At 40.9% G+C, this 22,845-nt stretch overlaps 1 pseudogene; it reads right to left on the bottom strand.

Annotated features, from left to right (window-relative positions):
• The window catches only part of LOC143389800 (semaphorin-4C-like), a 59,176-nt pseudogene that overhangs the window by 611 nt on the left and 35,720 nt on the right, over positions 1–22,845 (bottom strand).

Below are 22,845 nucleotides of genomic sequence, written 5' to 3'. Positions count from 1 at the left end.
GTGGAGGGGAACACAAAAAGCTCACCTTTCTTAGTGCCATGAAGGTCACAAAAGCATATGGTATCTGAGATCCCCATGTTCTGAACAAGTAGAGATCTGGCAGAGGAAAGGGGTATCAGAAGCGTGGTTCCAACCACCATATCCACACACCTTCCTGGTCTCAGCCCTTGCAGAACCCAGCTCACCCAGAGTAGCTGGCCACAGACAAACAGTGACTAGTGTTGATGCTCCAGTCAGAGTAGGAGTCCCGTGCAAGGACACACTCTGCACAGATGTGGTACTTCACAGAGTCTGCCAGGGGCAGCTGGTCCAACTGAGAGCGGGAGCCAGCAAAGAGCAGCTTCTGTGGGAGAAGAGGAGTGAGAGGGTTGGTAGGGCCACATGCATTCCAGGGCTGCTCAGACCCCAAGGAGCACAAGCAGGAGAGGTGCCCACATGAAGAAGAGGCAGAAGACAGCAATGCAAAGGAAGGTGCAAGTCTCAAGAAAACAGGGAAGCTATACACACAGAAGGCATGAAACATTTTCCTTCAGTGCCCTTGGCTCTCACAATAGCACCAGCACAGCATAAGGTGTTCTCTGTTTGAATGGTAACTGCCAATCTGAGTGTTTACACAACCCCATATTCTTTCTGCTATTACTCCATGTGCTGGGAAACAATTGTAAGTGACAATAGCTGCAAAAGGCAAACAAATCATCATCCAGAGGATGCTGCAAATGTGTATGAGGGTTAAGGAAAAAGACAACACTTCAGGGGACATGGTGGGGAATCAGCGGGTCAGGCCCAGAGCACCACTGGGGACTAGGCAGAAACCAAAGCTGGGAGGGCACCATAAACATGTCAAAGCTGGGGAAGTCTGGCGAGTATGGAGAGGATAAGAGAGGAGGCTGTAAGCAGAGTCCTGGACCCACATAGAGGTGTCTAAAAAAAAACATGAGTTTTCTCCAGGACTAATTCTGGAAATGCAGCCCTGCAGGGACCAGGGAATACATAATGCTCCTGTGGAGTGCCAATCCTGTCAGCACACACCCTGACTTCCCAGGCTTGCCCTGAGCTGACTTAGGTGTGCTGAACTGGCCAACCATGCCAACCTGATTTGGGGATGGTGGAGTGGGTGCAATGGCAGTGCATGGAGTCTAATTAGCTACCTTGCTTGGTGACAGCACAAGGCTTTCCACAGTTTCCTTATCAAACACTTGCAGTTCCTCAATCAGGTGGACCCCAGGCCTCAGGATTACAGCCTTGAGCAGCCAGCCATCTCCTGGAAAAGTCTGGAGAAGGGAGTGTCAATGACAGGGAATGAGGCTCTTGGGTGTCTCCCAGCCCCAGACACACCCAAGAGCTTACCTACCTGTGCCAAAGAAGAGCAGTGTATAGGTGGCATTGTCAAATCCTGTAAATTGGTCAGCCACCAGGTGGGTGAAGTTGGTGTTTTCATGAGCAGGGGTTGGCCCCATGAAGGCTCTACCTGCTCGTCCATCAGTGGGTGCTTCTTGATGAAGATGAGGGTTCTGTCAGCCAGCTCCAGAGAACTGGTGTGACCATGGTGATGGTGCCATTTGTTGATGCACTTGTGGGGGTAGGGGTATGGACAGGGGAGCTATCAGCTGTTGGGAGGCCACTGGAACTGACAGGGAACACTTCCTGCCCAAAAGACTCACTGAACTAGGCTGGGGGCTGGGTACTGGGTCAGTGTATTGACCCCACTTCTGCACTTCCTCAAACAACCCAGGGTTGGTTTCTGCCTAGTCCCCAGTGGTGCTCTGGTCCTGACCTGCTGGTTCCCAACCATGTCCTCCTCTTTGTAGGGACCTTGGAACACCCACTGGATCTCTTCCAACTGGTACTCACAGACTGAGGAAAGGTCCACATTACCCCTGTTGCAATGAGAGAGGGATCTCAAGGGTCAGGTCCGATGCCCACCTTAACATCTCACCCCAGCTCCAGAGATTGCAGGAATGTAGGGATCAGCAGAAAATGCTCATGGGCAGAAGAATATACCAGCAGGCAGATCTAAGGTGCCACCAGGCAGGGCCTTGCCTTCTTTCCCCAGGGGCCTTTAAAAGGGGCAAGTACTCAGTGTTCCAGACACTGACCACTTGGATGTCCCTATAGGACAGCATGGTTCAGGCCCTCCCACCCACATACTGCCCTTGACGTGAACACCTGCTCATCCCCACCCCAGCATTCCTGGCCAACTCACCATCACATATGAAATACACCAAAGAAGGTGGTCTTGTGCCAGGAGGCACCCTGCAGGGTGTGCACAGCCTGCAGCTGGTTGAAATAGAGCTGCTGGTTGGGCACTGAGCACCCCAGCTGTGACTTCACAAATTTGGTCCACTTCTTCTGCAGTGTGTGTGCACTGGCTATGTCACTCTGGCAGATATCAAGGAGATGCAGTGGGTCAGCCGATGCCCAGCCCACAGGGTTCCCAGGGCTCATGCTGGGGGCTCAATACCTTGCAGACACGGGCAACTTGGGCCTGCAGCTGCTTGGTACAGCAGTCGTATTCCACCACCCTCTCACTGAAAAAGTACACCTTGTCGTCATCCCCTGTGATGCTCCCCACACTCTCAGGGACATAGGCAGAGGCAATGAAGTGGGGCCCTGCAGCAAGGCAAGGAGGTTCAGTCATAAGGTGACAAGTACCTCACAGGTTTCCCACCCTGGGCTTCCTCAGTCCTTCTCCCTGCTCACTGTTGAGCCATAAGGCCTCGTACTCTGCCTTCATGGGGTGATAGGGCCCCATGTTCTGGAGGATGACAGGCTGGGTGCCCAGGAAGTTATTGAGGGTGGCTGAGTACAACTCACCATCTGTGGGAAATGGAAGGATAGTCAGGCCATAAACAAGGTGTAGACACCCCAGAGTGTGTCAAGTTCCAAGGGACTCACCCAAAACAGGCACATCCACTCACCTACAAGAAGGCCAGTGTGGCCCTTAGCTGGGTCATAGGTACAATTCCCCTTCCCATCATCAAAATCTTCATGCTCCAACGTGAAGGTGAGCATGTTCTAGAGGCAGAGGGAGCCAGTCAGTAGGATAAGCATGAGGGCAGGACGCCATACTGGAGGCCAGGGTGGCAGGCAGCCAGGGTAGGGCAGCAATCACAATATAGGTGCACTTGGGCTAAAAGGCGTAGGTACCACAGACATACAGATGGGAGGTGTTGTAAGGCTGCAGGAAGCAGATGCAGTTGAAACACTCCATCTTGGGGATAAAGGGATCAGTCAGTGAGACCCCTAGGTGAGGGCCACTGGTGCCGAGGCTAAAGAGAGGTCTTCCCTCCTATGACAGTACTCCAGGGAAGAGTGCCCTGTGAGGCTCAGGAGGCCAGCAGTGCCTGAGCATCCACATGGTTGCTCTTCCCTTTCTCAGAACACTCGATCTTCTTCTCAGCTGGTGCCTCCCAGAAGATCTAGTGGACAAGGAATATGGTAATGTCATAAGTAGATGCAGAGAAGGATGATACCCTGTGGGAAATCTTGATCCTCATCCTCCGGAAGCTTCTTTCAGTAGAGGACAGAAGCCCCTAGCCACCAGCAAGGAGCCCTGGCACTTGTCTTCCAAGTCACTCAGGAGGCTGAGGCAGAAGTATTACAAATTGAAGGCCAGCCCTTGCAACGTAGTAAGAACTTGTATGTAAATAAAGTTTGAAAAGGGACTGGGAATGCAGCTCATAGAGTGTCCCTGTGTTTAAGCTCAAGTACATGGGTATGTTTGGGGGGAGTCCCATAGTACTTCATCATGGCATAATCCAGTAAGTGCCATAGAAGGGAAGAGAGAGCTTGCTGATCCTGATGGGGGTTGGGAAGGCCTGGGGGCACACTATTTGATGAGATACCATGTGGTTTAATTGGGTCAAATGGTGGTTGCATTCCAAGCTTTCTGAGGAATCTCCATATTGCTTTCCAGAGTGGCTGTACCCATCCAAATTGATTTATTCTAAGCAATTGTCTTCCCATGTCTTTTAAGTTTAGAGGCAAGGAGTTCTTTTTCCAAGGATGTCATGCCACTTTTTAAATTATTGTTGAAACTCTAAATATGTGTAGCTTTTCATCCACCCTTCCCACACACAAGTAAATGAATATCACAGTATCTCACTGGATCTCCAGTGCCCATACGTGTTTGCAGCTGATGGCAGGGTTGAAGTTTTGTGGCAGAGATCAGACAGCACAGGCTCAGAATATTTCTCTCCTCCTTATTTCCCATCCTTTTATCATTGTAGATGGAGCCCAGCAGCCTGCTTGAATCCTTAGGTAGTGTGACCCTAGAATATTGGTGGCATTATTTCTACTCTCCATTAGGCACCAATAGCAAAAAAGCAAATTGGGAGCACACTTATAGCATCTGCAGTATGTATGAAGTTTTTCTGCATCTGTTGGGCTGCAGTGATGAGATAAATCTTCTTTGTTAATATGTGACTTGCAACTTGAAGCCTCCCCAGTCTCTGAATTATAAAACAGGTTGCTCTGTGGGCAGCCTTTCAGCCAGAGAACACATGGAACAGAGCAAGGGATAATCCTGGGAATGCAAAGAGCACACTGGAATTTTTTTTCCTTTCCCTTTTGGTGGTGACTTTAGGTAACGGCTTCGTCAAAACCTGGCTGATTCCATAAAGCCTTGCAAGTAAGGGCTGCTAGAAATGAGAGCACACTGAAGTATGTCATCAAAAGATGAACAAGGGGCTGCTCTTGTAACATGCACTCTAGTACCTTGACCCCTCTCCTAAAAACTATAGTTCCGAGTCAGGCGTGGTTGTGCATACCTGTAATCCTAGTGGCTCTAAAGGCTGAGGCAGGAGGATTGCAAGTTCAAAGCCAGCCTCAGCAAAAGCAAGGCCCTAAGCAACTCAGTGAGACCCTGTTGCTAAATAAAATATGAAAAGGACTGGGGATGTGGGTCAGTGGTTAAGTGTCCCTGGGCTCAATCCCCTCTAAAGGGGGGATTTTTTGTGTATGCTAATTATATAGAATAGTGGGTTTTGTTGTGGTATATTTGAAACTGCATATACCATAACTGTAGTATAGACAAAGGGGTCAGAGGGAGAGTTGAAGGGATGCAAGGGGAGGGTACCCTGAATGAAATATATCAATCAGAATATCATGAATCCTATAAAGAAAGAAACTTTCAAGCCTGCCACAGAACTAAGACTCTGTCTACCACCAACTGATGGAGCTGGGGGTGGGGGGCTTATGTCATGTCCCTTTGGCTTGGAAACAAATATTTGTAAACACTTTTTAAGAACCTAACATAAATTGAGACTGAAATAGAAGACAGGAACTTATTATACTTGATCATGACCTGTTGGCATATTACTTAAGATTTATTGATTCCCTTCTTCTATAATTCCATAGTCATAAAGAGAATTGGAATCATTTTTTTAAAAGCTGGAATGCTAGGTAGTGCTTGTCCTGGAGAAAATGTACCAGAATTTTGTGCCTCAAAGAAGTGGAATGGAGTTACAGCTACAAACCTGTTTTCTCTGATATCCATTTCTAGGAAATTGTTTTCACAATATCTGAGCATCTCTTAATTAATTCGTAAAATGAATTTCTGAGCAGAATTGTACTGTTGTCTGATAAGCCAGAAAATCCCCTCTTATTCACCCCTCACAAACACTCTGCTTAGCATTTTTACAAGGATTCTCCCCTCTTCAAAGATGAAGAATGATTGTTGTTTTTATTTTATCAATCCACATATTTAAACAAGTTTTTTTCTGTTTTGTTTTATACCTGAAATTGAACCCAAGGGCAGTTAACCACTGAGCTATATCCCCATCCCCTTTTCTATTTTATTTAGAGACAGGATCTCACTAAGTTGCTGAGGCTGGCTTTGAACTTGCAATCCACTTACCTCAGCCTTCAGAGCTGCTGAGATTACAGGGGTGCACCACTGCACCCAGCTAAATGTAACTTTTTAATTCCACTTCTACACATGGGTGTATAAAGTCAATGTGACCTCAACTGATGTAACCTGCAGATTAGCCACTGGTAAACACAAACAAGATTGGTGACTTTTCAAGCAAATGGTTAGACATGTCATCACTTTTCACAGTTTGTCCATGGTTAGCATATACAGTTTCAGCAAGAATCTTGCAGTTTCTGATGTAAGTTCTTGCCATAAATTTTTATTGGGGGGGGCAGGGATAGGAGCTGGGATTTTCACACTAAAGCCTGCTGTCTGTTGTGTGGATAACCCTCAGTTTTTTTCTTTGCATTTGACTGTGCAGATGACATAAAAACATTTTGTGAATTGGAAAGTATGATCACATTCCCCCTCAGGTTTCATTGAGGCACAGATTCCTAGTGAATCAGGTTTATGGCTGCACATTTTTGGGGAGGTGAAGTACTTTTGCTCTGAAGGATGCTGCAGCCACTTTTCAAGTGGGAAAAAAGTTATCTCTAATACATGTGAAATTTTTCACTACCTAAGAGGAAGGGAGTTGGAAAACAGCTTTTTTCTTTTTTTTTTTTTCCTTTTTCTTTCTTTCTTTTTTTTTTTTTTTTTGTACCTGGGATTGAACTCAGTGGCACTCAACTACTGAGCCACATCCCAGCCCCATCCCTTTTTTATTTTATTTAGAGACAGGTTTTCCCTGACTTGCTTAGGGCCTTGCTAAGTTATTGAGGCTGGCTTTGAACTTGCCAACTTCCTGCCTCAGCCTCCTGAGCTGCTGGGATTACAGGCATTCCCAGCTAGGAAGCAGTTTTAAGTCACAGAGACATTTGATGTGCATATTTGTGTGAGTTAGAGTCTTACTAGAGACATTTTTTAAAATAGTTTTTAAGTTAGAGATGAACTCAATATCATTATCTGGTTTATGTATTTTTATGTGGTGCTGAGGATTGAACCCAGTGCCTCACTTGTGCTAGGCAAGCACTCTACCACTGAGCCACAATGCCAGCCCACAAATTAATGTATTAAAGCTCAGATTTTCCTCCTGTCAAGTGCAGTATTACCAACATACTTCACAGGGTTGCAAAGAGGAGTTAGAAAAAGTGCTTAGAAGAATATATTCTCTATAATCCTTAGATATTGTGATTAATGTATCATGCACAATTTCAAGTAGCTTACATCATAAGACACAGCTAAAAAGGGTGAAATGAATATCCCCTAGTGTAGAAAGTGGTAGAAAAAGCAATTTGACACATTCTGGAGTCCTGATACATTTTTACTCTGGAGTCCTGATACATTCTTACTCAGATTGTGAATGGGGTTCTGTGTGCCCCTCCTATGGTCCATGATGGTTTTGCTAGGTTTGTATATAGTAGGAGTACAGGTAGAGCAGCAGATGATACAGCCTCAGGGCCAGGCGGTATTTATCCACATTATCTGGGAAAAGACCTGAGGTTCCTGGGGGAGGAAACAAACAGTAGCTGATAAAGTTTGGTGGTACTAAGCATGATTCCAGAGAAAGCAATGCTCCCCAGCTAGCTGGTGACAGATTCCTGCTTGCTCTTCCTTTAAGCTAAGAGATGAGCAGAGGTTGATGGGCAGGGAGTGGGCGTGAGTTTGATTCTTCCTCATGGCTTTATCTTTGTGAAATAGGTTAGGGAGATTGTTATTTGGACCTTCAGGATATTTCTGTACCCCATAATGAGCGAGTCTGTGCTAGACAGATTGATAGCACTCCATAAATAGAGATGGCCCCCACCTTATGATGGGTTGACTTAAAATATTTCAATTTTACAATGATGTGAGAGCAGATCTTGGCAACCACTCTGTTTTTTTTTTTTCACTTTGAGTTCAATATTCATTGAATTCCATGAGCTTTACAACACTGTGTTATAAATTGAGCTCTGTGCTGGGCACAGGGGTGCAGGCCTGCACCTGTAATCCCAACAGTTTGGGAGGCTGAAGCAGGAATATCACAAGTTCGAGTTCAGCTTTAGCAATATGGCGAGGCTCTAAGCAACTCAGCGCAACTCTGTCTCCAAATAAAATACAAAATAGGGATGAGATGTTCCTCAGTGGTTGAGCGTCCCTGAGTTCAATCTCCAGTACCCCCTCACAACAAAAAGAGGTATGGCATCAGTGATTTTGCTCTGCAGCAGACTCACACCACTGGAGTTTGTTTAAGGCAAGCTAGGCTGAGATTTGATATTTGGTGGGTTAAGTGTATTGAATGCATTTTAATACAATGTTTTTAACTTCCTGTGGGCATCCTTTTATTGTAGATTGAAGAGCACGAGTATTGGTTAGTGGGTTGAGGATTAGGGGACAACCTCTAAATGTTTATGTCATCTATAGAAAAGCAAAGAATTGACATAAACTAGTCTGTGTTAGTTACATATTAAAATTCTTGATGTGCCATATGCTGATAAATGTATAACAAATTATTGCTGTAATGACTGATAACACTCAGTTTGGAATTGGGTAGACATGTTAGCATACGACTCTTTGCAGCCAGTACAAACTTATAAACTCACACAACTAATTAATAACCCTTGTGTGATGGGTACTGTGCTAAGTGGTTTAGGTATATTTGTTCATTTAAACATCACTGTAACTTTTTTTTTTTTTTTGGTACCAGGGATTGAACCCTGGGGAACTTAACTACAGAGCCACATCCCCAGCTCTTTTTTTATAACCAGAGCCACATCCCCAGCTCTTTTTTATATTTTATTTAAAAACAGGGTCTTGATAAGTGAGTTGATTAGGGCCTTGCTAAGTTGCTGAGCTTGTTTGAACTTGCAGTCTTCCTGCCTAAGCCTCCAGAGTTGCTGGGATTACTGGTGTGTCACCATGCCTGGCATAGAACCTCTTTTGAAAGGAGAAAACTGAAGTTCATAGAGTTCAAGAAGCTAGCCCAAGGTTACATGAGTTGTTAGTGACAGAATTTCCAGGGGAACCACACAGCCTGGCTTCAGGGTTCATGCTGTGGACTCAAAACTATACTGTCACCTCTCAGCAAAATTTCAACATTGCTAATCTGAAGTTTCCTTAAGTTAGAAAAAGTCACACAAGAGCACAGTCTAAATCAGAGCTAAACTTGACTAAATCCTCTTGCTCTGTCCCATTTGCAAGCAGGTGCAGCTGTAGGTCGGGGAAATAGGTTCGTTACTCCCTTTGAGTGTCCAGAATTACCCCTTGAAAGCCACACACTCCTCCTGGCTGTGTCTTCTCTCCCACAGGCATCCCTCTTTCCCCAGAATGAGCCAAGCATACATCACTCTCTTCATACAGGAGTCTACAAGGGCCTCCAAAAGCATATTTAAGTGTTACCTTATGGCTAATTTTCTCCCTGGAATCAGCCACTGTGGAATTCTGAGGAACCAAACACTTGCCTTTATCACATTGTTTACACTATACAAGCCATTTTATTTTATTTTATTCTTGTACCAGGGATTGAACCCAATGGTGTTTAACAACTGAGCCACATCCCCAGCCCTTTTCTTGTATTTTATTTTGAGATAGGGACTCGCTGAGTTGCCTAAAGCCTCACTATATTGCTGATACTAGCCTTAAAGTTGACATCTTCCTCCCTCAGCCCGCTGAGCTGCTGGAATTACAGGTATGCACCACCACCCCTAGCACATTCCCAGCCCCCTCCATCACTCAGACACTCATACTCCACCCCAACTGTACACTTTTGAGTTATTTTTCAAGCTACCCCCTAGGGCCCTCTTCTTCATAGGAGTAATCCTTTTGTCACCAAATAATGTAGATCAGTGCCTTTAAAATGAAAAGGTCTTAATTTGAAGATTATTTTTCCCTTTGGTCATTCTAGGCAAAGAAATGGCATTTCTTCTCACTGTGAACCATCAGGACGCTGCAATGTAGGACACATTCTTTGTTGATATTTTGTTCTCTCAGTGGGATCATTGTAGATATTTCTGCCACATCAATCTGGGTTGTGTTATCCATCTGGCATACACTACGGAGGATAGACATGGTCAGGAAGAAAAGGGCAGTGGTGTCCAGGGCTTATCTCTACCTAATGGTGGACCGTTATAGTGGCCTGAAGCAAAGGGTAGAGCTATTACACCTCTGAAGGTTGCATAGCTGCCTACAGATTCACCTGTGATAGTTTCTTACCCTGAAGTGTACATGGTAGACCAGGCACAGTGGTGCATGCCTGTCATCCCAGCATCTAAGGAGGCTGAAGCAGGAGGATCACAAGTTCAAAGCCAACCTCAGAAACTTAGTGAGGTGCCAAGCATCCCAGTGAGACCCTGTCTCTAAAAAAATACAAAATAGTGCTGAGGATGTGGCTCAGTGGTCAAGTGCCCCTGAGTTCAATCCCGGGTTACCCTGGTCCCTCCAAAAAAAAAAAAAAAAAAAGAGCTGCTGGAAAGGGTTTGACATCTTTCTCACTCTGGGTAACGTGACTGTCATGTCAGTATTTTAGCCTCACATCAGTGATGCCCAGGCAGCTTTATCTATTGATGGTCATCTCGCATGCCCCCAATTGTAGCCTGTCTTATGTGTTTTGCATAACTCAGTCCTGCACCATCAATGCTGCTTGATGTTGATAGTGACCATGAAATAATAAGAAGGTGGGGCATGATCTAGGTGGGTACATGCACACTTGGTGGCTAAAAGTTTTCATGGTTCTGTGTGTATTCAAAAAGGACCATGAAAGTGTCAAGAGCATTGATTTTTGAGGTTACAAATTAAATCTGGTGGGTAGGAAAATTTGCACAGATAGAAACTATTAATGATGAGGATTGAATGTCTCTCTCCCTGTGTGTGCAGCTGGAAAGAGGAACCACTTTTGTGATGCAGTGAAAAATTCCTCACCTACCAATTTATAACACTTTAGCTTTGGCTAAATCTCCAATTTCTCTTATCCTTCTGTAAAATGGAATGATACCATAGAGATTTATGAGCATTAAATAATTTGATGACCTTAGAAGAGTAGGTAGTTGATACATATGTGTGTCCCCTGCATAGATAGTATTATTTTGGTGGATGTGGGTGGTGGTGATGGTGACGTGAGCCTTGGAGACATTAAGCATCAACCTCAGCATCTTAATATTGAAAGGAATAATGTTTCTGGGTATTCTGGTTTATTTTCCACTCAGTACATACTATAATAACTATTTGGAAGACTATTGTGAGCATTCAATAAAATATCCTGCTGGATAGATTTTGGTCATTTTTGAATCCCAATACAATTGGGAGCAGTTTCACAGTCATGGAACAGTATAGATATCGCTTATCATTTTCCTTCTGATTATAAGTATCACCTAGGATATGTAATTTTATTTTCAGTATTGAGGGTGGAACCCAGGGCCTTGCATATGCTAGGCAAGTGCTCTACCACTGAGATGCATCCCCAGCCTATTCTGATTCTCCTTCTTCTTCTTCTTATTATTATTATTTTGAGACAGGGTCTTCCCAAGTTGTTGAGGCTGGCCTGAAATGTGTCACCCTATTGCCTTTGCCTCTCAAGATGCTAAGATTATAGGTATGTGCCACTGTGACCAGCAAGAAACACAAGTTATTTTTTTGTACCAGGAAATGAACCCAGGGCGTATTTTATCCACTGATCCACATCTCCAGTCCTTTTATATATTTTATTTAGAGACAGGGTATTGCTAAATTTCTTAGGGTCTCACTAAGTTGATGAAGCTGGCTTCAAACTTTCAATCCTCCTCCCTCAGACTCCCAAACTGCTGGGAATACAGGTGTAAACCACTGTGCCTGTCAGGATATAGAAATTTCCATGGATGTTATCTTTCCATGAGAATTTTAAAGTTCCTCACTACTTGGCATATTATAGTTCTTGTTAATAGTGATTATTAATATTTTGTCTTATGCCAGTCATTCATGATAGAGTTGATTTGTCTGTGGGGAGACACATGGCAATGTTTTGCTTGTCACAATTATGCAGAGGTGCTACTACCATCAAGTGAGTAGATAACAGGGACACTGCTAAACCTCCTGCAATGCACATGCCATGCCTTACAGCTGGGACAGCCCAGAATATCAATAGTGCCAGGGCTGAAGCACTCTGCACTAACTGAAAGCTCCTTGGAAGCAGCACAGTGTCCTACTCCCTGTCCTAAGCCCTGGCATGGATCCCTATCAGATCTACCTTGGGTCCTCAGGCACCTCCTGAGTTACATAGTCTACAAACATTTAGCCCCTGGGTTTAGCATTTCTGCAGATTAACTTTGTGACTTCTAGGTTTCAGGATTCATCCACAGCCATTTTTAATATTTTATTCAGGGCAGGGTCTCACTGAATTGGTTAGGGCCTCGATAAGTTCCTGAGGCTGGCCTTGAACTCATGATCCTCCTGCCTCAGCCTCTTAGATGCTGGTATGACAGGTGTGTACCACCAAGCCCATCTCTCTTCTGTTTTTATTTTACATTTTTGATGACAGAGATTTAACACAGGGCCTTGGACATACACATATAACATACACTATAAATATAATTTTATCCTCTTAAAAATATTAATCTCATAATATCACAGACATTAGGAAAGAAAACAGTATAAACACAGCTCAAAGCACTGTCCATGGACTGCCCTCACTCTGTTGAACTGTTGATCCCCAGGAAAGCGAGTACAGAAAGTGAGAGAGTTCAGAAACTTGGGAAGCCATGGGCCAGTGCTTGGTGGTTTCTATTCTCTGTAGGTATCTGTCTTCACCATATTCAAGAATATGAATTTCTTTTACAATGTATGACCTTTTAGTATATAAACTTTGCATAATAGTTAAAATTGTTGGATAATTCAAAGACATATTTTTCCAACTTTTACCATGTAAATGTTAAAATTTACAGAGAAGCTGAGGGAGTTCTAGAGTGAGCAATTATTCAACTACTAAAAATGTGGATTGGGTTGCCATGCTGCTGCTTGCAGGTCCAGCCAGTGTGGAAATAAAGCCTCTGTTTGGAAATGAACTTCTTCTGGAACAAGTCCTACCCCTTATTTCATGTATTGTTTCTGCCTGCTGTTGTACCACTCAATCAGGACTGAGTAGTTACTACAGAGAACTTTAGGCTCTGCTCCTTCACCAAGTAGCAATACATGGTTGTTTCAGAAGCACAGAGAGCCCATATTTGGATCCCCAGTTTTAGCAGGTATTGACATTTAGGTGTCTCAAGTGCACATTTATGTCCCTTTCCCAATCTTACCCTGTCACGTCCTACCCCCAGTCTTCTGCTTATTTTATGGTTTTCTCCTTTCATTCACCTTTTGGTTTATTCTTATCCAACTTCTTTCCTAAATTTATTAGAATTTTTGGTAATTTTTTTTGGTCTTTGTGTTTGTATGTGGGAGTGTATTATGGGTTTTTGTTTTTATTTATTTGTTTTATTTTGGTGGCAATAAAAAAGATATCCAGAGACAATTACAATAATAGTAAAACAGAAACACTTACAAGTGCCAGATGCAAGGCATAGTGAACTATGCCTTACATCAGATTGAATCTGTCACCCCCTATTTTTTTTTGTTTATACACTTCAGTGAAGGAAATAGAGATATGTTTGATGTCTTCGATTACATTTTTACCTTCCATAAAGTAAGATCATTATCGTATTAAAAGAATTTCTTATAAAATGCAGGACACACACAAAAAAAGATTTCTCCTATTTACATTTAAAGCTTGAAAAACATTAAGTGCGCTGTATAACAGAAAGAAAGTTTCAAAAGGGTGTTTTTAACCATTTAAAGTTTTTTCTTTCTATAATGTATATCGTGGGAAGGGACACTTCAACAATTGCTTTCTGGTCACACATAAAACAATTCTACCTGTCTTCTATGAGGGGAACTATGTTGTATCAAAGGATTTTTTGCAACATTTTAAGGACCTTTCTTTCCTGAGGAATTCCTGCCAAGTATTTCCTGTGGGACAATAAAAATAGTTATCACTTGTTAGGTTTTTTTGTTAAGAAAATAATTATGATGAAATGATGAAGATAGTTGTGTCTTAAGTGTTGTTTTAAACTGATTTTTTTTTTTGGTAACAGGCATTGAACCCAGGGGCACTTAGGCACTGAACCACATATTCAGCCAATTTTTTTACTTTTTATTTGGATACACGGTCTTTCTAAGTTGCTCAGAGCCTCAATAAGTTGCTGAACATTGCTTTGAACTTGCAATAGTAATGCCTCACCCCAGAGTTATTGCAATTTCAGACATAAACCAGTGTGGCTGACTGAAATTAATTTTGATGAATCCTGGGGTCTTTTGGAGATCAGAAAGCTAATATATCTTGCCTAGTAAGTCTCTCCATGAACCCTGAGAAAATTCTCATACTTCTATCAGCACAATACTCTTTGTTTTAAGATAGCTTTAGAAAATTGAACATCAATGTTTATTCTTTTTTTAAAGAGAGAGAGAGACAGAGAGAGAGAGAGATAGAGATAGATAGATAGAGAGAGAGAGAGAGAGAGAGAGAGAGAGAGAGAGAATTTTCTAATATTTATTTTTTTATTTTTCAGCGGACATGACATCTTTATTTGTATGTGGTGCTAAGGATAGAACCCGGGCCGCGCGCTTAAGCGCGCTACCGCTTGAGCCACATCTCCAGCCCTCAATGTTTATTCTTAAATTGCAGTTTTCACAAATGTACTGGGTGAAACAACACAAGTAAAATATCTAGTAATTTTCATAAAGATCCAGAGTTATATTAAAATGCTATATCCACTTTCTCAATAATTAGAAAAAATGGAGTAAGATGGAATATATTGGTTTTGTATTTTTTTAGAGAGAGGGTCTCACTGAGTTTCTTAGCACCTCGCTATTGCTGAGGCTGGCTTTGAATTTGTGATCCTCCTGTCTCAGCCTCCCAAGCTGTTGGGATTACAGGTATGCACCACCATACCCAGACAGAATATACTGTTTTAAATGAGTTTTAAAACTTCATTTTTTCTTGTTAATGTAAGCACGTGAATCAAAGAGAACACTAGTGACATGGGAATAACAAGTCTGTAGTTGCATTAAACAAATTTTACATTTTAGCAAATTTTTCACTGTAGGCAAATTTCTTTAACTATTCCAAAAATGTTAGACTACAATGAATTTTGCTGATAGGTGATGAGCCAAGTTTCAGGGTCTTGGTGATATAATGTGTATTTGCCTCCAATTCCTTTCTGGAAAACATCTGATAAGAATTTAACTTTTAACCAAAGAGAAGTATCTATACAAATGACTCATTTATTTTTCTTGGTCCTATCCAATTTTTTTTTTCTTGAGGAATTTTAAAATTTTGAATTTAAATGTTTATCTTGACTATTTTAATTAATGTTCTAACATTTGATATGTTTTTCTCCTCACTTTTCTAATTTATCAGAAATTGTTTCATACTGCTTATGGCTATTTTCCCCAGCTTGGTAAAATTTCATATATTTGTGGAGCATATTCATCACAGTGTAGTAAGTGGAATAACTTGATATTTTCATTTCTTTCAAGAATGTATTCTCATCAAACCCTAAAATATTCAGTGGAGCAGGGAATAAATTATTTATCACTACCCAATAATAAGGGAAGGTATAAAAACTATAAAAATGAAAATTTACTTTTTAAGAAGGAATGGAAATTTTTTGGAGAGAGAAAAGGTAAAAAATTTTCTTAATGATTATAACAAATAAATGATTATTATTTAAAATAAAATCAGGTTATGTTTTTGAATAACATTTTAGAAGACTCCTCAACTTATGCCACTACCATTTTGGGGCGTAATACTTTTAATTATGTAATTATACAATTTTACTATTCAGTATTTTGTATAAAACCAGTAATAATATACCATATTTTCAAATCAAGAATATGTATCAATCTACATATATATGCACAATTTACAGGCCATTGTAAAGCTATCTTCAAAATACTTTCAAGATAATCAACATTTAATCAGTTCTGTCAGCTTTAAAAGTATGATAAGAAACATTTAAACAACAGCAACAAAAAAAATCAAAACAATGATCAAAGACTGATTTACCATTTATTTTTTAAAACTAATAATTTGTTCATAATTGCAGATAATTAGTCTGCAAATTATTAATATAATACTGCATTACTCTTCTATGACAGTTCTTCCATGTGATAAGGAGGTAACTTCCTTCAGAGTATGGGCAAATTGTCCCATGTTTTAAACACACCCCATAGTAATTGCACGTAGAGATATTGTTCATTCAAATTAAGAAGAAATGGAAGAGCAGCAGTGAGCTTCACTAGAACATTTTAGTTGACAAGAACTACTCATTAATTTTTTTTTGGGGGGGGTGGGGGAAGTTTGGTAATCATTACTTTTTAAATGCTATAAAAATAAGAAAAAGAAAAGAAGCAGGTGGTTCCTTCTAGAAAACACCAAAAGAGTGCACTGCTCATCTGTCATGGATGGCAATTCATTAAAAGCAAAGACTCAAGGTACTCTTGGCACAAGGCTTCCAGAAAATTTACAGTCTGTGTTGCCTTCTTGTCTGCTTCAAGCCCCCAAAGTAGACAATAGGACTTCATGGGAACACTGGGAATGCTTCTGAGACTAGTCTGCACAAAATCTAAGTGGAAAACAACCCTTAGTAAGCAGTAGCAAGGTGAGTTTGGGGCAAATGGGGGAGTTGAAAGGCTTAAGCTTATAACTGGAAAATTCTACAGAAAATTAAAGCCACCACTCAGCACAGGCAAGGGTGCCTGTGAATGAAGCATGGCTTACCATCAACCCTCTCTGTTGTTGAGAACAGTGTTCTAGTGTCTTTTATACACCATGATTTTCTCTATGCTAGAGAAGCATACTTTTTAGACACTCAGCTCTGGGACTCTTCCTGATGGTTGATGATTTGAGTGAAGTGCACCTATGAATATTTATTTCTAATTTTAATCCTAGTGGAAGTGCTTGTGGTGTATATTTTAAGGTATTTCAGGCCCACAAGTTAGCAGAATCACTCTATCTGAAATGTACTCCTTCATTTTCTATAGAAGGAAGGTCTCTAACTGGACTCCAAGTTACAATCCTTGAAGATTTGTGCATTTTGTGGTTTCCTGTTGGATGGAGTTTGCACTTATTTGTTGCAGAAGGAACTTTCCATGTGTCAGACCCAGAAATTTTCTGGTTCATACACATGTCCCCAGTAAGCTTAATCTTGTTGCTATAAAATTCTTTTGATGTAATAGCACTAGTCATCTGGGAATCTGAAGGAATGTGCCTTCAACAAATCCAAAGTGTCCTCTGACTAATTTAGTGAACTACTTACATACAGTGATTATGACAGTGATTTTAGCTGGAAAGTTGAGAAGCCACCCCAAAAAAGCAACTTATAGAAAAGCACTGTGGTTATCAAAAGTTTTGACCAAGTCCCCAGATGGCTGTGCACTACGAGGGGCCAGAATATGGCATGAGCCAAGGTGTAAAGAACATCTACTCATTCTGCTGCAGGACACAACCATCTGCTGCAGATGGGCATATGGATTGGCATCCACTGAGATTAGTTATGGAGGACTTGACCTTTACAAGTTTCACCCTGAGTCACAGCAGTTAAGTCCTGGGCACAGCTCAAGCATTTTCTCAGCATGAAACAGCACATGGAATGGTCCTCCTTCCACCCAGCTCTTAGCCTTTTTTGCCTCAGGGACAAGAATACACTGCTTTCCTTGATCTAGTCCCCAGGTTTAAGAAACTGGCAAGATCCTGCCGGCTCAGAGTCTACTGCAGAAAGAATTGCCCATAAAGATATGGCCATCTGACTTGTGCCTTAGTTCCCATTCATGTCATGTTTCAATCCAAGGACAATTTATCCTGTCTTGCCTCAACTTTGAATAAAGGCAGCTCTGTGCATTCAGGCTTCCTCACACATTCACCTTGTCTTTGAAGAAAAGCATTGCCTGCTATCCCCCCTCCCTCCCTCCCCCTCCCTCTTCTCTCTCTACACCCTAGATAGTAGATGATAGGAAAGGCAGCAGAATACAACAGACACTAGTATGGCAATATGTAAATCAATGGATGTGTAACTGATGTGATTCTGCAATCTGTATACGGGGTAAAAATGGGAGTTCATATCCCACTTGAATCAAAGCGTGAAATATGATATATCAAGAACTATGTAATGTTTTGAACAACCAACAATAAAAAAAGAGAAAAGTATTGCCTGGTGTTGCCTTCCAAAAGGACCTCCGTCCAGGATTCAGACTAGGAGAGGACAGCATGGTTAAGATGGATGGATAGTGTTCACTTCTTAGGGAAGTAACCAATGTGGTTGCAAAATATTCTTTAATTACAAAAACCAGTTTTTTTTAGCAGCATATGAATAATTTCTCTGACAATTGTGCATCACACACCTGGCTGTGTTCCAGGAAGGTTAAGGAAGAAGGCACTCAACAATTAAGTGCTGTCACTGCCAACAACTGTAGCTCAAAATTAACGACTTTCACTGGAATGTCTTCAGTGTGATTACACAGAAATAATAATCCTAATTGGTACTGGGAGACCATGAAAACTATTGATATTATTTTTTTAAAGCCACCATAATGTGGGATTGCTCTTTGCAGAGGCAAAGCCCAACAGTGAGTGTGTATGTGTGAGTGTGTATGTGTGTGTGTGTTGTGGTGTGTGTGTGTGTGTGTGTGTGTGTGTGTGTGTGTGTTTGTTCATACATGGAAGAAAACAAAACTTTAATTTTACTGACTGGGATACCCAGTAATGCATCGCCTTCCGATACTTTGGTCCCTAAGTAATATCAAAAAGGAAGTTCCTTGGCACAAGGCTTCCAGAAAATTTGCAGTCTGTGTGGCCTGCATGTCTGCATCAAGCCCCAAAGCAGACAATAGGGCTACATGAGAACACTGGGAATGCCACTGAGACTAGTATGCACAAAAACTAAGTGGAAAACAACCCTGAGTAAGCAGTAGCAATCATCTTCCAACTTAGAAAACAGTTCTGCCTCCTAAGTTTTTTAAAGTATCCATAAAAGTTCCCTGGCAATGTACTACTTGGTGTTACAATATGAAACAGAGTTTAAATGTCATTTTCAAAGGTTCTCTCTTGTAAATCATGCTTTTTTGAAAGGAAATCAGTTGAGTACTTCATATAGTGAAATTCACAACAATATTTCAAAGAGAAAAGGCAGAATGGTTAAAATGAATAGTATCCCATTTGGAAAGATCCATGGCAGGAGCATCTGCTGAGATTACAGTGTAAATAAAAAATAAGAACATCAAAATCTCTCATTAGATACACTTCTGAGGGCCATCAGTGAATATAATTATCAGCAGAAGGACAAAATGCACCACACAGACTGGGCAACACTCCGGATGGTGAAATGTGTGCTACTTTCACCTGAAAGTAAGTTGATAACAGTGTTTTTGTGGTTTAATTCAGAGAAAAGTGAATCAGGCCCTTCATGTCACTGCTCAAACCTCAGACTCTGAGTTACTGAAACTCTAGTGGATCTTTTCTTGTTCAGATAAAATTCTAAGGGGGAAAGCAACTAAAGCATCTGAAATTTTGTTTTGTTCTGTGTTGAGAGCCAGGTCAGTCATAATGATGCCTAGCATTTGCCTGAGGGAATGTTTGAAAGGTGAAGCCAGTGAACAATTTAGATGATGATTTGAGTTAAGCTATATATAATTGCTGTGATGCTGGCTTGATTGTATTGTATATTTTACCTTTACCATCAGGCAATGGGGCGGCTCTTGATGCCTCGGGGCACCGGCTACTTTGGAGTTCTTGTGGGGATTCCAGGAGAGTTCCCATTGGTTGGGGAATTGCCGGAGGCAGGATTTCTGGTGTGGGGGGTTTCTGGAAGGGCTGCGTGGGTGGCGTTGGCAGAAAAACGTGAGTGCAGTGCCAGTGAGAGTTGAAATAAAGTAGTTGCTGTTTGAACCTACAAGGCTTTGTGGTGGCTCAGTTATTCTTGTCCAGCCAGACTGCGGCAGTTCTGAAAGAAATTTTTCTAAATCTTTTCAGAGTTTTCTATTCCCAGATTCTTTCTTCAGTTCTGATCACAACTTTTTATTTCATGCAAAAATATTAGTCCTTGTTAAAGAGGGACTGCTAAAACTGCTTTCCCTCAAAGCAGATTACTTGGTTGTTTTAATAAAGTTACATTCAAATGTTTAAAACTGTGAAGTGTGTAATGAAGAATTACTATGGGTGATATAATGTTTGATTGTATTCAGCTTTTCAAGGCCCCAATTCTATCACCATGTGGAACCCCATTTATTATGTCACCATCACTACCTTGTTCAGGTTTCTGATTGTCTTGATTTTCCACACTGCTTGTTGAAATACCACCTAAGAGAAGTCTGGTGAAGATTGATGCTGCTTAGTGTGCTCCATTCTTCTGCCTCCCTATCTTTTGCTGAATATGGTCCCTATCCAGCCAGACACTGGTTTGTTTCATGACCAAATCCTTCTGCTGAGGCCTGATCTCTGAGCTGGGTCTACAGATTTGGACCCAGGAAATAGTCTCAGCTGCTCTCCTCCCATAATGCTTTATGATGTGGCCTATTTGAGTGGACATTAGATCAAGGCAGACTTTACAGTTGATGGAAATGGCACCTTCCACATTTTCATACATACCCAGAAGTTATTTTACAATGGCATCCATTGGGGTGCTATCATCCACAAGGAAAAAACCATGGTGATCGAAGAGTTTAGCAACATATATCCTTTTACTCAGAAAATACCTATAGTAACATTTTGAGTCTTACTATCAGGAGAATGTTGTGTATCTTGCATAAATTCTGCAGAAGGTTTTCTGATATTTTCCATTTTAAATCTCAATTTTTTGCTATTTCATAGTGTTTGTATTTATCAATGTCAAATGTATTGAAATTTAAGAAGCCACAATGTGTTGCCTTCTTCAATGGCCCAAAATAGAGTAACAGCCATGGACCATGCATATGCATGCCCAGGAGGCCTATACCAGCCCCAAGCGAGTGCTAGTAGGGAGTGTGAGATGCTACCATGGGGACATGGGGTGCCAGCTGAGCCCAAGGAAGCAGCTTAATGTATGCAAGTCCCTTTTGAGGACATATGTTTGTTGTTAAATATATCTCCAAAATATTTTTGGAATTATGCATTTCCTCTAAATAAATGAGAGTATTTGCTATTGAGCCTAGTCCATGCTTCAGATAATTACTGGAATAATTGGAAATGTATCATGAAGTAAATATTCACTTAAATATTTCTCTAGACAAGTGAATACAAAAATGAAAGGAACAGTATCCACCCCTACAAAAGATGCCTAGCTGGTCAGGAGGAACATGGCATTAAATTCAGTTACTCAGGAGACTGAGGCAGGAGGACTACAAGTTTGAGTTCAGCCTTTGTGACTTAAGAAGTCCCTGTCTCACATTATAAAATAAAAGGTTTGTTAAGTTGTAGAGTGCCCCTGGGTTTAATCCCAGTCTGCATACATGTGTGCTTGCGTGCGTGCACGTGCGCGCGCGCACACACACACACACACACACACACAGCCTGAACTTACTTTATGTTCCATTTGTCAACTATGCCAAAATTGTTGTGTGCTGAAATGAAATTTAGATTTTAATACAAGATATAAAATCAGGAGGCTGAGGCAGGAGAATTGCAAGTGCCAGGCCAGCCTCAGCAACTTGGCAAGACCTTGTTTCACAGTAAAAATTAAAAGAACTGGGGATACAACTTAGTTATTGAGGGTCCCTAGTTTCAATCCCCCAGTATTGTACAAAAAAGGGAGGGAAAGTTAGCAAAGCAAGTGTTCCACAAGGCTACCAATATGGAGTTCTGCATACCTGGAAATAGTAACACATCTATGAAATGGCTTCAGGGTTTTTTTTTTAGCTCATAAAATATCACAAATAAAACATGCAAGACTCTTCCTTAGACAATGTGGTAGAGAGAACAATATATCACATTGTCCACAGTAAGGCAATTCTGGGGTCAGCACTGGTATGAGGACCTTTGCAAAGTTTTCTTTAGGGATGGAATTTAAAAAAAATATTACAGTTCCTTTGCCTTTATTAACATAAACACATGAGCAGATAATATAAAAAGAAAACAGTTTTTACTCATCATCAGTACTTTCAGTTCCTGAAACTGTGATTTTAGGGAAGCAAGGCAAGACAATTCAATGAAACTTATTTCCAGATACACACATAAATAGTTCACAGAGTAACACTTCAGTTTACATCAATTGTATAATTTGATCAGTAGGACTAATTTTTTTTGTACTGAGCCACATCCCCAGCACTTTTTATATTTTGTTTTGAGATAGAGCCTCACTAAATTGCTGAGAATGGCCTCAAATTTGTGATTCTCCTGTCTCAGTCTTTAAAATTACTGGGATTACAGTGTGAGCCACCAGGCTTGGGGTAGGACTAATTATTTTTTCCAGTATAAGCTAGAAAACTGGAAGAGAATAAATAATCAAAATTTTGACTTATAACAAAATTCTGCTTAGTACAACCATCAGATAATTTAGTTAAATTGTTAGGAAATTAAAACATGAATAATATCTACAAATTTAGCTGCAAAACTATATAATACCCTACAGAACCAGACAATTGAAACTTTTTGGTTTGCATTTTAGTTATGCATAGAAATTACTTGCAACTTATTAGTTGTACACAGGCTATCATCTAACATCAGCCTGGACCTAAGTCAGAAAGAAATAAGTTAGATAAAGTTTTCATCTCATAAACTCTAGAATAGTACTGTCAAATAGAAATATGAGATAAATGTATATAACTTTAATTTTCTGCTAACTACGTTTTTAAAACTTAAAAAAAAATAAGTGAAGTCAGTTTTTTAAGAATCTTTTTTATAATTGTAGATGAGCCTTTTTATTTTATTTATGTTTTTAATATGTGGTGCTGAAAACTGAAATATTCTAATATATTAGTATAATTCAATTATATATATATATATATATATATATATATATATATATTAGTATAGTTCAGTT

The sequence above is a fragment of the Callospermophilus lateralis genome, unplaced genomic scaffold (genome assembly GCF_048772815.1).
Source record: "Callospermophilus lateralis isolate mCalLat2 unplaced genomic scaffold, mCalLat2.hap1 Scaffold_65, whole genome shotgun sequence".
NCBI classification, from domain to species: domain Eukaryota; kingdom Metazoa; phylum Chordata; class Mammalia; order Rodentia; family Sciuridae; genus Callospermophilus; species Callospermophilus lateralis.
Note: the sequence above shows the minus strand (reverse complement) of the source record. Positions and strands in the feature narration are given on the sequence as shown.